The sequence below is a fragment of the Dermacentor silvarum genome, chromosome 4 (assembly GCF_013339745.2).
Source record: "Dermacentor silvarum isolate Dsil-2018 chromosome 4, BIME_Dsil_1.4, whole genome shotgun sequence".
NCBI classification, from domain to species: Eukaryota; Metazoa; Arthropoda; class Arachnida; order Ixodida; family Ixodidae; genus Dermacentor; species Dermacentor silvarum.
This window is the reverse complement of record NC_051157.2, coordinates 187,637,724-187,652,552: the sequence shown is the minus strand read 5'-3', so window position 1 is coordinate 187,652,552 and position 14,829 is coordinate 187,637,724. Positions and strand designations below refer to the sequence as shown.

The 14,829-nt window shown below is 47.9% G+C and overlaps 1 protein-coding gene across 1 annotated transcript in view; it reads right to left on the bottom strand.

The window, feature by feature from the left end:
• Window positions 1–14,829, bottom strand: part of LOC119449113 (A disintegrin and metalloproteinase with thrombospondin motifs 13-like) — a 104,942-nt gene that overhangs the window by 31,550 nt on the left and 58,563 nt on the right. The gene's annotated exons all lie outside the window — the stretch shown is intronic.

Below are 14,829 nucleotides of genomic sequence, written 5' to 3'. Positions count from 1 at the left end.
TTACGGCCATTTGGCGACATCCTCCCGAACATTTTCATTGGCGCCTTATCAACTAGGTCAGTTAATCAAAAGTTGCCGCTAGAAATCTTTTTTAATAAATAAAGAATACTCTTGACTAGCTTGAACAACGCTCGTCAACATACAATGATCGGTATTTGAGTTAAGCCCACCATTATTTTTTTCAATTCTCGGTGACCTTTAGATACCACTGCTTCTATATTGCTACCCCTTTTTATCCAACAAATTTGCTACTTATCGCACCCTTGATCATTTCATTTATATCCTCTATTTGTAGCTAAATAATTTCGGAAGGTTAACGCACTTAGTGACTTATCAGTGTTAGCACATTAGTGCTAACAATGATAAGTTGATTAGTGCATTAGTGATTTCACAAACGTCGCGCTTGCTGTATTTGAATTACGTGAACGTCCCGAGCGAGTTTATACCTTATTAGCATATCTGGCTATAGCGGGATGGGGTTCGCCCACAAAACGTCTTCTTCCAACTCAATTCTGCCGATGTTCCTGCCCCAAATCCTGATAAATCTGACACAGGCACTAGCGTTCAAGATATCCCAAGGGGCCAGGACATCAGCCCAATTAGTTATCATTGCCGCGGCGTCTACTAAGTACGACGAAATAGAGAGCGGCTCCACGGTCGTTCCGCGAATTTCAGACTCATGCTTTATAATACAGTGATCGCGAAGCTTAATTACACGAAAACCAAGAGGGAGCGCATGGTTTTACGCGCATATGTCAGCCAACAGATGATAGTGTCATCGACCGCATTCAGTGCTGCTTCGCATGGCGTGTAGGTAGATGTGTAACAGTAAGTGATAACTGCTACGTTTAACAAAGTCATAAAAAAAGTTGTCGCAGTTTCACCTGAAAGGCGAAGCATCAATTGCGATAGCAAATTTGTAGAGAGCTATACGGAGTAACGATAGTAGCTTTATCAGCTGTATAAACTTGGACATGCAGCAGCACCGGCAACACGCAGAACTGTTGTCGACGCCGTCGGCGTTTTGCCCGCGTTCGCACAAAATGCATGCTGCGTTGGTGACTGTTGCCGGAGCCTCTGATATAAATAGGCACTTGGTGCCGCAGCTCAACGTCGCCTCCCTTCCCTCCCCCCACGGCCGTTCGTGCGTCAGAAGAAGGCGCGTTTGCTCTACATATATGGTGATTGTAAAGGAGGAAAGAGACGCCTACTTCTGCAGCCCTTAAGGGAGCACGGCACAGAACGCGCGTTTATTCTCCGCCGTTCGTTCACTCCCCGTGAAAGCGCGCGTCCCTCGCGCCCTTTCACTCGCACATACAGCGTTCGGCGGCGCGCGGCGACGATTTCATCTCCATTGACGTCATATGGAACCTCACGGCGACGGCGACGGCGACGCCGACGGCAGAAATCTGCTTTGGAGTGTCCATATAATTGCTATCGCAATAAAATTCACGGTATGCTCATGCGTATCTCGATGACTTCACATGAACACGGCATAAAGATATAGAGGCCACATTGATCCCAGTGAACGTTTAAAGATATTGTCACGTAGTAGTGACGCTGAAGAAAACAGTCGTAAAACTGTGTACGACGAAACTGGTAGTTTATTGGGCGAACCTGTGCCCACAAAATCAAGGTACACTCAAAGCACAACGATAGCGGCGAACACAGTCGGCGATCGTCGAAAATCTGATCAGCGGCGAAACGCGTCGGCTTTTATACCTGAGTCATCGAAGGTTCTAGATTAATTCCTGATGCCCGCGCGTCTTCCAGAAAGTCCTAGACAATTCGCGTCAGTCATGCAATCAGATAACAGAAGCGTCGGTGAAAACAGGCAATGGAAAGAATCATCGATAACGTTCTAGAAATTTCCGATACAGGCGCGTCCTGCGCCGAGCGATAACGTTTAACATTTGTTAGCCTGTGGAAAGTGGCCACCGGTGAAAGACAAACATGTATACGTGTCAATACCCTCCCCTTAAAAAGCATCGTCCCGATGCTACAAACAAATGTGAAAGCGTAAACAAAACCACGCGTAATAAAGAAAAAAAAAGTAACAAAGTACCTAAGTTCGTCAGCGGGCGTAGAAAGGCTTAAGACGCACCACATGGATGACTTCGGGTCGTGCGCGGCGCCGCTGTGATTGCGAAATGCCGTCTGGCACGACCTCATAGTCCAGTGCGCCAATACGTCGGATGATCTTATATGGTCCGAAATAGCGACGTAAGAGTTTCTCGCTAAGTCCTCGTCGGCGTATCGGAGTCCAGACCCAAACACGGTCTCCGGACTGGTACTCGACGTAGCGTCGTCGAAGATTGTAGTGTCGGCTGTCGGTTCTCTGCTGGTTCTTGATGCGCAGGCGGGCGAGCTGTCGACCTTCTTCGGCAGGCTGCAAATAGGTGGCAACGTCGAGATTTTCTTCGTCAGCGACGTCCGGTAGCATGGCGTCAAGTGTCGTTGCCGGGTTCCTTCCGTAGACCAGGTTGAACGGCGCCATGTGCGTCGTTTCTTGCACGGCCGTGTTGTATGCGAAGGTCACGTACGGAAGGATGGCACCACCACCACCACCACCATCCCACGTCTTGTGTTCGACGTCGACGTACATTGCCAGCATGTCGGCGATGGTCTTATTTAGGCGCTCGGTGAGGCCATTCGTCTGCGGGTGGTAGGCGGTGGTGCGGCGATGGCTTGTCTGGCTGTATCGCAGGATGGCTTGAGTTAGTTCAGCCGTGAAGGCCGTACCTCTGTCGGTGATGACGACTTCCGGGGCACGGTGACGCAGGAGGATGTTCTCAACGAAGAATCGGGCTACCTCGTCGGCACTGCCTTTGGGCAAGGCTTTTGTTTCGGCGTAGCGGGTGAGGTAGTCCGTAGCTACGATGATCCATTTATTCCCGGACGTCGACGTCGGAAAAGGCCCCAGTAAGTCCATCCCGATCTGCTGGAACGGTCGGCGAGGTGGCTCGATCGGCTGTAGAAGCCCGGCTGGCCTTGTCGGCGGTGTTTTGCGTCGCTGACAGTCTCGGCATGTCCTTACGTAATGGGCGACGTCAGCAGAGAGGCGAGGCCAGTAGTATTTCTCTTGTATCCTCGCGATAGTGCGGGAAAAACCGAGATGTCCAGCCGTTGGGTCGTCATGGAGAGCTTGCAGAACCTCTGGACGCAATGCTGAGGGTACCACGAGGAGGTAGTTGGCTCGGAGAGGCGAGAAGTTCTTCTTTAGGAGAATGTCGTTTTGCAAGAAGAACGACGCCAATACTCGCCTGAACGCCTTCGGCACAATGACGGTCTTGCCTTCCAGGTAGTCTACAAGGCTCCTTAGTTCCGGGTCGGCTCGCTGTTGTTCGGCGAATTCGTCGGCACTGATGGGTCCCAAGAAAGTGTCGTCATCCTGGTCGTCTTGTGGCGGCGGTTCGACGGGGGCGCGAGACAAACAATCGGCGTCTGCGTGCTTTCGCCCGGATTTGTAAACGACGGTGATGTCGAATGCTTCAAGTCTCAGGCTCCATCGTGCGAGGCGACCTGAAGGATCCTTCCAGTTAGCTAGCCAACACAAGGCGTGGTGGTCGCTTACAACTTTAAAGGGCCTGCCATAGAGGTAGGGCCGAAACTTAGATGTTGCCCAGATGATGGCGAGGCACTCCTTTTCTGTTGTGGAATAATTTGCTTCCGCCTTCGATAGCGACCGGCTAGCGTAACTTACAACCCTTTCTAGTCCGTCAGTCCTCTGCACAAGCACGGCGCCGAGTCCTACGCTGCTTGTGTCGGTGTGGACTTCGGTATCGGCATTTTCGTCGAAGTGCGCAAGTATTGGCGGCGATTGCAGGCGTCGCTTCAGTTCTTCAAATGTTTCGACTTGCGGCGTCTCCCACTTGAACTCGACGTCGGCCTTCGTGAGATACGTCAGTGGCTCAGCGATCCGTGAAAAATTCTTGACGAAGCGCCTGTAATAGGCGCACAGTCCAAGAAATCTACGCACTGCCTTCTTGTCAGCGGGCGCAGGAAAGTTGGAGATGGCCGCAGTTTTCTGAGGGTCGGGGCGCACTCCAGACTTGTTGATGACGTGGCCCAAAAACAAGAGCTCCTCGTATGCGAAGCGGCACTTTTCTGGCTTCAACGTGAGTCCGGAGGTCTTGATTGCTTGAAGAACTGTTTCAAGGTGCCGGAGGTGTTCCTCGAAGCTTGAGGCAAACACAACGACGTCGTCCAAATAGACGAGGCAAGTCTGCCACTTCAAGCCTGCCAGTACTGTATCCATGACACGTTGGAAAGTGGCAGGCGCCGAGCAAAGACCAAACGGCATGACCTTGAACTCGAACAGTCCGTGTGGTGTTATAAACGCAGTCTTCTCCCGGTCCCTCTCGTCGACTTCGATTTGCCAGTAGCCGGTTTTGAGGTCCATCGACGAAAAATACTTTGCGTTGTAGAGTCGATCCAAGGCGTCGTCAATCCGTGGGAGGGGGTATACGTCCTTCTTCGTGATTTTGTTGAGGCGACGATAATCGACGCAGAAACGTAGGGTTCCATGCCTTCTTCTTCACTAACACCACGGGGGACGCCCACGGACTCTTGGACGGCTGGATGATGTCGTCGCGTAGCATTTCGTCGACTTGTTGCCTTATGGCCTCGCGTTCGCGCGCCGAAACTCGGTACGGGCTCTGACGGAGTGGCCGGACATTTTCGTCGGTTATGATGCGGTGCTTGGCGACAGGGGTTTGTCGAACTTTCGACGACGACGAGAAGCAGTCCTCGTATTGCAGGAGCAGAGCCTTTAGTTGTTCTTTCTTGTGCCTGGGAAGGTTCTGATTGACGTCGAAAGTTGGTTCAGGTACTATTGTCGTCGTTGCAGGTGCACTGGAATCCGTGAAGGCGAACGCACTGCTGGCTTGTACTATTTCGTCGATGTAGGCGACCGTGGTGCCTTTGTTAATGTGCTTGTATTCGGGGCTGAAGTTCGTGAGTATCACCCTTGCTTTCCCTGCACGTAGCTCAGCTATGCCTCTAGCGACGCAAATTTCACGGTCGAGCAGTAAGTGATGATCGCCCTCGATGACGCCCTCCATGTCTGCAGGCACTACGGTACCGACGGAAATCATTACGCTGGAGCGAGGCGGAACGGTGACTTGTTCTTCAAGCACATTCAAGGCATGGTAACTTATGCTTGTATCCGGTGGTATCGCGTTGTGCGTTGAAAGCGTTATCGACCTGGACCTTAAGTCGATGACTGCACCGGGTTGATTTAGAAAGTCCACGCCTAGGATGACATCCCTGGAGCAGTGCTGCAGGATTACGAAGCTCGCCGGGTAAGTGCGGTTGTTTACCGTGACTCGCGCAGTGCAGATTCCAGTCGGCGTTATTAGGTGGCCTCCCGCTGTCCGGACATCGGGTCCTTGCCAGGCTGTTTTCACCTTCTTCAACTTGGCGGCGAACGGGCCACTGAAGACGGAATAGTCGGCTCCAGTGTCGACGAGAGCGGCGACGTTATGGCCATCGATGAGCACGTCTAGATCGGTAGACCGGCGTCTGGCGTTGCGGTTAATTCGTGGCGTCGGATCACGGCTGCGTCGGCTTGCTCTGCTGCTGCTACGTCGCGTCGGAAGGTCTTTCGGCGGCGAAGTGTTGTCAAGGCTGTTGCTAGGCGGCGTGCTGATATCTCGTCGTGATGAATCGTGAATCGTCGTCGTCGGCGGCGTCGGAGGATCTTCGGCATTGCGTCGTACAGCAACCGCACCTCCATCGGTTGCTGCCTTTAGTTTCCCGGGTAAGGGCTGGGAGATCGGCCCCGGGTGGGACCGTTGTACTGACGGCGATGCGGCGAGATGTAGCGGCCTGGTGACGGCGAGCGTGAGGATCGTCGTGGTTGCCACTGGGCTCCGGCGAGGTAGTCGGCGATGTCGCGCGGTCGTTCACCTCGATCGGGAGGCGGCGCGTTGACGGGGAACCCTCGTAGGCCCATCTCGCGGTATGGGCATCGACGGTAGACATGGCCGGCTTCCCCGCAGTGATAGCAGAGCGGGCGGTGGTCGGGGGCGCGCCAAATGTCCGTCTTCCTCTGGTAGCTGCGCTGGGCGACGGGCGGGCGTGCTGGTGGCGGCGGCGGTGGACGACGGAACTGCGGCGTTACGGGGCCCTGGCGCGAGCGCGGAGGGGGGCCTTGACAACGGGCGACGGCGGCGTAGGTCAGCGCTTCCGGCTGGGGTTGCGGCGATTGTGGCTGCACATCGGGAACTCCAAGTGAGCGCTGAACTTCGTCTTTGACGACGTCGGCGATAGATGCCACGTGAGGCTGCGACCTGGGAAAGAGCTTATGCAGCTCTTCGCGAACGACCGCTCTGATGGTCTCGCGCAGGTCGTCGGCGCCTAGCGCTTGAGCGTCGGCGTAGTTGGTCAGGGCACGGCGGTTGTATTGCCTGACGCGCATTTCAAGCGTCTTCTCGATCGTTGTAGCCTCGGAAAGAAATTCGGCGACAGTCTTAGGCGGGTTGCGCATCAATCCGGCGAATAGTTGGTCTTTGACACCGCGCATCAAGAACCGAACTTTCTTTTCTTCAGACATGTTCGGGTCGGCGTGGCGGAAGAGGCGAGTCATCTCCTCCGTGAAGATCGCGATGTTCTCGTTCGGCAATTGCACTCTGGTTTCTAAGAGAACCTCTGCCCTCTATTTTCGTACGACACTCGTGAAGGTCCTCACGAAGTTTTCACGAAAGAGGTCCCACGTAGCCAGGGTGGTCTCTCTGTTCTCAAACCAGGTTCGAGCAGCGTCATCCAACGAAAAATAGACATGGCGTAGCTTGTCGTCGTCGCTCCATTTGTTGAACGTCGCGGTCCGCTCGTATGTCTCCAGCCAGGTTTCAGGGTCTTCAGCCGATGATCCACCGAAGGTCGGGGGCTCCCGAGGTTGTTGCAGCAGGATGGGGGACGCTGGGGCTGCCATTGAGGTCGTTGACTTGGCCTTGATCGCTGTGGTCTTCTCGGGAAGAAGTCCGTACTCCGGCAGAAGTCCTTGCTGCCTACGGCTAGCTCGCTGGTCCTTGGTGACGTTGGCGTTGTCCTCCGGTTTCGGGCTTGGATCGCGGCTTTGCGGGGGCGTTCGCTGCATGAACGCACTAGCACCTCCACCAGATGTCACGTAGTAGTGACGCTGAAGAAAACAGTCGTAAAACTGTGTACGACGAAACTGGTAGTTTATTGGGCGAACCTGTGCCCACAAAATCAAGGTACACTCAAAGCACAACGATAGCGGCGAACACAGTCGGCGATCGTCGAAAATCTGATCAGCGGCGAAACGCGTCGGCTTTTATACCTGAGTCATCGAAGGTTCTAGATTAATTCCTGATGCCCGCGTGTCTTCCAGAAAGTTCTAGACAATTCGCGTCAGTCATGCAATCAGATAACAGGAAGCGTCGGTGAAAACAGGCAATGGAAAGAATCATCGATAACGTTCTAGAAACTTCCGATACAGGCGCGTCCTGCGCCGAGCGATAACGTTTAACATTTGTTAGCCGGTGGAAAGTGGCCACCGGTGAAAGACAAACATGTATACGTGTCAATATTGTTATTTTTTTCGACCATAACGTTGCTCTGCGGAAGGAATGATTCGAAAGTCTACATCAATCAATGAGTCAATGGTCTGCGATGGTGTACATGAATTAATGAGTCAGCAGCTCCGTATATAATGCAGACAGTTCTGTTGTAATTATGGCCAAGCTTCGCCTACATGCTGTCTGGCTGGCTCGTGAACAACAGCTGTTTGCGAAGGGTGTTCGACTCTTTGCTTCCATTACGCATGAACTGCAGTTGGCTATGGAGAAATTATATAGAAAATCCACATACTTTGCTGCACATGTGATAATTTTTTGAGATGGTAGGACACAAAGGAGAGCTGCTTTGTGAACCGCAATCATGAAAAAAGGACCATGATAACAGAGCGAAATGTCATGGATGGAGGGTTTACTACCAGTTGTCTAGTTCTTGTGCTGAGAGCAAAATATAACGCGCGGAAAATTATACTACGGCCTTAGAGACTCAAGCTTTAACCATAGGTTATGAAGGACGCCGCAGTGGAGGGCTCCTGTTAAATGTTGGAACATCTGGCGTTGGTTATCGTACGTCTAAATTATGGTACGGGAGTATGTTTGCATTACGCCCCCATCGGAATGCAGCTGACGTGGCCTGAAAACGAAACTGCGAACTCATGCTCATCAGCATAACGACAATGCCACTGAGCCACTGCACCGGTCAATACTGAAGACAAGTTGACGGCCGTACGAAGCGAAGTCTACAATATAACTGCCTGCTTTTAATGAAATCAGGTTATGTTCTCGTGTACATAGTCACTAACACATGTTCCTCTCTGGTCCATGTAAACCACGGGCTGCTTCCTTGGCAATGTATTCTTTCCACTCTTTTTTTTGGCACTTTTCACCTGACCAAAAGTATTTATATTGGGTTACTCCGTTAGAATGCGAGGTTCCTCGTTGAAGAACGTAACATTTTTTTATGAGGAAACACTTTATTAAAGACCCGAAATGAATGCGCAAAACACTGTTTGGACCGATAGCTTAATAGCTAGTAGCCGGTCCAATATTGACTTTGCATACAGGTTATGTACAAGGAGAAAAACAAGCAACGCTCACATGTAACATGTCCTTGAAATGTAAGCATAAAGTGTTACTTAAAAACACACTATACCAAATTCTAACAACCACAGACTCATACTTATGGAATTGAACAATTCTCTGAAGGAAACAAACATTTCACAACCCAAATCAAAGAGGAAAAACAAAGAAAAACAAAAATACGAAAAAGAAAGAACAATCACGCAGCAGTAACAAGACATTTCACCGTTCTGTTTGGTTAGATAAGTAATACAGTTTGCAACTCATCTCAAAATCTCTAGCTACTTTTATTTCTATTAGTAGCTCATTCCAAACTTTGGCGCCGGCAAACTGAATTAGCCGTTCACCGTTCAAGTTACTATTATGGTAGGTTAAAATTGAGATTAAAAGCATGCCTAGTATCACGGTTTGGGAAAAAGGAAATGCTCGACGGTAATGGAGAATTAGTTTGGATAATGTTGTTTATCGTGATGCAGATCTTATAACTTCGCAATGACATAAAAGATAAAATACGAAGCTGTTCAAAAAAATTTGCGCTTGATAGGCAGAATGCGCTGGAGCTAATAATCCGTAATGGCCCGTTTTTGAAGACGCAGTAAAGGCGATAAGTATGTCACATATGTAAGTCCCCAAGATTCAATGCAATAGCTAATGTGAGAGTGACAGAACGAAAAGTAGAGAGATCTAAGCACGGAAGATGGAAAATACTGCTTGGCTTTTATCAGAGTGTAGCACCCGAACGCTAATTTCTTACATACATTGTTGACGTGGTCCTTCCAATGTAAATGATTATCGAAAAGAACCCCTAAGTATTTAAACGAGAATACTTGCTCAATTAAAGTGGCGTCTAACGAGAGAGAAATTAAACTCTATTCTAGTGTCTTTTGTCTAGAATGAAAAATTACATATTTTGTTTTTGCTACATTCAGCGTCAATCGATTACCTGAAAACCAGGAAGACAGAGCTGACAGTTCCACCATTACACGGTTCTGCAGCGTTATAAGCGATTTACCAGTAAATGTAAGTGCCGTGTCATCTGCATACATCAGAATTTCTGAGAAGTGCAGTGCCTGAGGAAGATCATTTATGTAAAGTGAAAATAATAAAGGACCCAGAACGGATCTCTGTGGAACGCCGCATGATATATATTTAACTTCAGATATGAAATCATTAATTACCACATATTGTTTACGAAATGATAAATAACTGGGAAAAATTTCAGTACGTTATTAGTAAAGCCATAGCCTTCTAATTTGCGCAATAGTATAGTGTAGCAAACTGTGTCGAATGCCTTCTTGATGTCTAAAAACAGCACAACTGCAATTTCATTTTGGTGCATGGCAGAATAAATGTGCTGTGAAAGGCTTAATACGGCTGTAGATGTTCATTTGTTTGAAACAAATCCATGTTGTTGTGGAACTATAATATTATTCTCGGTAATAAATTCCTTTAATTGTTGCGCAACTAATTTTTCAAAAAGGGTGTTAATGACACTTAAAACTGATATCGGCCTATAACTACATGGTGTGTTCTGATCTCCAGATTTATATATGGGAACGACTTTAGCAATTTTTAGTATGTCTGGGTAGCAACTATGCTCTAGTGAATGATTAAAGAGGTGGCATAAATGTGGGCATAGAGTATTGATATTTTCCTTAAGCACTCTTGTCTGGATAGAATCATGGCCGGCTGCTTTATTAACTGACATCTTACTGACAACCGATTTAATCTCATCGATCGTAATGACGTGAAACTGAAAACTACAGCCGACAGCCATGCGTACACTACCAGTTGGTGTCAACAATGGAAATTTTTTCGCGAGGTTTAAACCAACGTTGATAAAAATTGTTAAATTCATTGGCCACCTGCGGGGAGATACTACTCGGGGTTACTCGCCTTTCTTGATTCAACCCCGTTGCATCCTTCACGATATTCCACTGTTGTCTTGTATCGCCTTTGTTTCGTGTGATAAGCCTAGTCAGGTATTCTTTTTTTATTTTCTCAACATTGCAACCGATTTATTCCTGTAGTACTTAAATTGGTTATGGTAGTATTTGTTCGATCTGTTCTTTTTCCATTTATTGTAGTATGAGTCCTTTCTTTTTAATATGCCAAGAATCTCTTGTGTCATCCACGGACACACGGGTACTTCAAAATTGTGCTTTGAGTACGTATGTGTACATTGGGTTAATATCTGTTTAATATGAGTGACAATATTCTGAAACTCAACGTTTACATCCACGTTTTGCAAGACTGCGAAATCAGTACATTGAAGCAGTGATTTAACACTCGCATAGTCTACGCGGACAAATTTATTTGGACGCCTTTGATACAGAGGTAACATACAAGCCCGTGGCAACAACAGAAATATAGGACAATGGTACTATATTTACTTCAGACATGAAGCTATCTGCGGCTTCGTGTGGCCCAGATCGCATGGCAGCATTGCTTAGCGGCCTACTAGGCCTATGTAACGCTTCGCTAACATTAAGCGCACAGAGAAGTGTCCGGAGGCATAAAACAATCATCAACGATTACGATACTCCATAGTGCGAAATTTCAAGGCATGGTACACTGTCGTGTACCATGTCTTGAGTGCACGTTAAAGAACGCCAGGTGGTGGCTAAAATTATTACGGAGTCTTCACTACGATGCTCGTCATAAGCGACAGGGTAGTTTTGAAAAGCTGAACTCGGCTATATACCTTAACCTCCCCTGAGACAGCGGTATGACATTTCTCCCTAAAAAAACGTTATGTTCAAAAAAGTAGCTGCATAATTTCACGTAGGTGCCTTTTTAGCTGGCGCTGAATCTGTTACCCAATGCGCAATGATCTTGATATATGGGCTTGTACGAAACATTCAGTACCACGTAAGCATTGTAGGATCACTGCTTGCATTTATTGCTTTCGCTATCTCAGAAGTCAAGGTTACTTGCGCGCTTTCCTTCTATTCTCGCATGAGACTATATGCACGCACATATCCAAAAAAAATGTGGAAGTCCGGCAGAACACCGAACAAAAAAAAAAATGGTAGGCAACCCTAATTTTTGACTTAGGTGTCTCTTAGTGGTACTCGCACCTCGGCGTTGGTGCTCTTTAGGTTAACTTTGTGTCTGTATCTTTTAAAAGAAAGACACAGAGAACCACCGTCTGTATGTCTTTCTCTTCTTGTGGGTAGGCTGTGCTGGGCCCGGCGGCTTCCTCGTCGACCACCTGTATTGGCGAACGCAACGCTCGAACAGAACTTGTGGGGGGGGGGGGGGGGAGAGAGCGAGCGAACGCGTGTCCCCTGGCACGATATGCGTGCGAGGGTGGGCGAGGAGGTAGAGCAGCGCGCACCACCTGGTGGGACGTACGGCGCACGAAGCACACCTTAGGCACCCTCTCCTGTGCTGACGTCCGCGCATTTGACGAGCGCGCGCGCGCAGCTTTTGCGAGCAAGCGAGCGAGCGAGATGGTGCGCGCCGGGATAGGAAAAGCTAGAAAGAAGGGAGTGACGTCACATCCGTTCTGCTATGCTGGTATTCAGTCTAGGCTAGGCAAATGTTTTTCAGTAATTAGTCGGTTAAATACCATGCCACCTTCTTGTATGTGACGGTATTAGTGACGTCATTACTTTCGCTTTCTACTTAAATCATTCTCTCTCTCTCTCTCTACGTTTTTAACACGAAAGTGTTTTATGCCGGGGTCCACCAAGACTTCACTGACGTACTTCCGTCACGGAAATACGTCAGCTTACAATGTACACGAACATAATACAAAGAAAGAAACCCGAAGAAAAAGTTCCACAAACATACAAAATCTGGAAATCGAACCCACGACCTCTCGGTCCGCGACGATAGATCGCCGAGCGTTTAACCCATTGCGCCACAAACGCATTTGCAGAGAGCTACACAGACGCGCCTTATATATCTAACACTCCTCCGTGTACCCGCGCTCTTGCTCGGGGCGGTGCCGCCGCCTACGAGCAGAAAAGAGAAGTACTGCATTATGACACTAACGCGCACCGACAGTGAACGCTTCGGTGGTCTCAGCACAACGACGCCTCGATGCCAGCATTCGAAGGGACGCTGGCATCAAGAATCACTACCAACGCCAGGTGGCGTTCACCGTACTCAGCACAGCGGAGCGTGGCCTCCGCAATTAGCTCTGAAAATGTTTCTGAAGTTGATCGCGGAGGCTGCAATTACGACGCGCTGTACGCGCTGATTTGACTCGGTGACGATTCAGTTACGTGCTTTGTCTTGCGCGTTGTATTAGTGTGTCAGTTACGTGCTTCGTCTTTCGCGTTGTGCTAGCGTGTGCAGCGTAGTCCAGCTTCCATATGCACGACGGTTGCTCATGGTCATCGACGTTGGTAGTCGTGATGGAGGAGACGTGCCACCAGGCGTCAGCGTGGGTGCATCAACGCCTAAGGGCGCTTTAGCCACAAAACACCAATAGACATTATATATCAATGTGCAATAAACATTACACTACTTCTGTGAAGACACGTTTCACTTTCGTGTTCTATACCGATTCCTATATAAGAGGGATCAACCACATTTTTTTCCGGAATTTCGCCAACGTCGTGCTCACTAGGCGGGTCTCTAGAGTCACCGATTCTGTGCTTTGGTGTGCGGTAATCAGGGATTTCTAATTAATTCTAATTACTTTAGACACTTCAGTTACTGAACTTGTAACTGGAGATATGCTCTGATGTCATATCCATAATGAAACCCATGAATTTTGTACTGTACTATTTTTTTGCTTTTTTTCTGATTTATTTTGAATTTCGTCCTGGTCGTCTGAGGAGGTGAACCGCAAATTAATTGTAATTATTCCAGGCATGCAGTATCTGATATCTTATCTATAATGAAACTCACGATATTTATACTGCACTATAATTTTGTTTTTTTTTCTGATTTATCTTGAATTTCGTCCCCGGGCGTAGTGCTGCACGAGAAACAAGAGTGTCATTCGATGCTCGTACCACTAAAAACAATATTTGATTAAAGGGCGTATGCTGGGAATGCTCGATGCCCCAGTGTGAAAGGTTGTTTCTGTGATTGGCCATGTTCTCTAAGAGATTTATTCCCGTACGTTATTAAGACCAGCTTATTTCTTGGCGAGTGATACCCACTTCGTTGCTTATAGCAAGCTCAGCGCTACATTGGCATTTCACTACTTTCATAATGGTACCTGGCAGACAGAGGTAGTCAAGGGGTGCTGTATTACGAACCAACATGGCAGTATAGTCGTCGCGCGATTATTAATGTTTTTACGCTAGTTCAATGTGATGCAGTTCCCGCCATTACAGTGCCTACCGCCTAGAAAGGAACATGGACCATAATAGTGTTTGCCAGGAAAAACGTATCCAGGGTGTTTCATTTTAGTTGTACCACATTTTTGAAAATTGCCTGTGGCAGATAGCAGTATTATAATCCTTGATCTAAACTACTCGATGAGGCGACCATCGCCTCATCGTATTTGTATTGTTTTAACAGGTGTTTACTACATTTCACGTCATAAAAAATATGCTGGATTTCGATGAGTAATTAAAACGCCTAATTGAATAATTAACATAATTACGCTAATGAACTTTCTAATTATTTATTTTACGGCACTTTTTTCAATCTAAGAATTATGGCCACTGAGTTCGCAAGGCGTATCCACTCGGAACAAATTCTCAATACTGAACCAGTTGAGAGTCAATCATTTTCAAAGTGTCCGACGAAATGCATGGGCGTTCCAGTTACCTTTTTGAGGAAAACGCTGTTTTATGCATTGAGGCACCAAAGGCAATTTTTTTTTAATTTGGTGCAGCTAAAATGAAGCACCCTGTATACTGTCGCTGATCGTATACGGAGTGTCGCGGTTGGAGCGCTATTATAGTCCTCGTAGTCGGCAGTAATATGCGTAGCCGTCAGTAGAGGAACACTCTACTTCAAACAATATTTTTTTACGAAGCCACAAACTGTGAAATCCGTAGTTCCTAATAGTAATAATACATTATTGGTTGCTGCCGAAGGCTTCCTAAAATTTTTGTATTGTTATAACAGGTGTTTACTACATTTCACGTCATAAACAAAATATGCTGGATTGCTATACCCTTTTGGCCCGGAAAAAAAAAAGGTATGCCCCGACGTGATTAAAACATTTTTTTTACCTTGCATACTTGGGGTTACAGTATCTTACATTTTTTTTATAACCTGTTCTCTCTAAGCGAAT